The sequence below is a fragment of the Echinops telfairi genome, unplaced genomic scaffold (genome assembly GCF_000313985.2).
Source record: "Echinops telfairi isolate 266 unplaced genomic scaffold, ASM31398v2 ScPeMD7_3509;HRSCAF=4178, whole genome shotgun sequence".
Taxonomy (NCBI): domain Eukaryota; kingdom Metazoa; phylum Chordata; class Mammalia; order Afrosoricida; family Tenrecidae; genus Echinops; species Echinops telfairi.
Genome location: NW_022107407.1, coordinates 10449119 through 10450419, shown reverse-complemented (window position 1 = coordinate 10450419; position 1301 = coordinate 10449119). Strand labels below are relative to the sequence as shown.

General features: G+C 43.6%; 1 protein-coding gene across 4 annotated transcripts in view; it reads left to right on the top strand.

Annotated features, from left to right (window-relative positions):
* Positions 1-1301, top strand: part of TRAPPC12 (trafficking protein particle complex subunit 12) — a 181701-nt gene that overhangs the window by 171362 nt on the left and 9038 nt on the right. The gene's annotated exons all lie outside the window — the stretch shown is intronic.

Genomic DNA, 1301 nt, shown 5'->3' with positions numbered 1-1301 from the left:
AACATTTTATTAGGGGCTCATACAACTGTTATCCCAATCCATACACACATCAATTGTGTAAAGCGCATTTGTACATCGTTTCTTAAAACATTTTCTCTCCATTTAAACCCCCGACATTAGGTCCTCATTTTTCCCCTCCCTCCCCGCTCCCCCCAACTTATTCTTTTATAGCTCATTGGTTTTCTTTTTGTTGTCATTGTTGTATTCTCTTTTGTCGCTTTGTCTTGCTATGCCTTGATTTTTGTGCATATTATTATCTCTGCAGATCTATGTAGATAAGATAGGCAGGGTGAACAGTCTGGAGGAGAAAACGGGACCGATGGTTCCAGGGGGCATGAGAGAGGGTGAGGTGGGGGTAAGGAGGTGGTGTGACCAACCCAGGGACAAGGGAGCAACAAGTGATCCAAAATTAGTGGCAAGGAAGGTGTGAAAGGCCTGGTAGGGATTCAGAAAGGGCAATGTAACCGAGAGAAATTACTAAAACCCAAATGAAGGCTGAACATGATAGTGGGACAAGAAGAAATAACTAGGAGACAAAGGGTATTTATAGAGGTCTAAATACAGGCATGTACATATGTAAGTATATTTATACAGGATGGTAGGGAAATAGATCTATATGCATATATTTATAGGTTTAGTATTAAGGCAGCAAATGGACATTGGACCTCCACTCAAGTACTTATTCAATGCAAGAACACTTTGTTCTATTGAATTGGCATTCCATGATGCACACCTTCCCAACACGATCGCTGAAGACAGATGTGTGCATAAGCAAATGTGGTGAAGAAAGCTGATGGTGCCCGGCTATCAAAAGATAGAGCATCTGGGGTCTTAAAAGCTTGAAAGTAAACAAGCAGCCATCTAGCTCAGAAGCATCAAAGCCCACATGGAAGAAGCACACCAGCCTGTGTGACCATGAGGTGTAGATGGATCAGGTATCAGGCATAAAAGAACAAAAATTCATATCATTGTAAATGAGAGTGGGTGCAGAATGGAGACCCAAAGTCCATCTGTAGGCAACTGGACACCCCCTTACTGAAGGGTTTCAGGGAGGAGATGAGCCAGTCAGGGTGCAGGGTAGCAACGATGAAACATACAACTTTCCTCTAGTTCTTTAATGCTTCCTCCCCCCACTATCATCCCAATTCTACCTTACAAATCTGGCTAGACCAGAGGATGTACTTTGGTACAGATAGGAACTGGAAATAAAGGGAATCCAGGACAGATGATCTCATCAGGACCAGTGGTGAAAGTGGCGATACCTGGAGGGTACAGGGAAGGTGGGGTAGAAAGGGGGAACC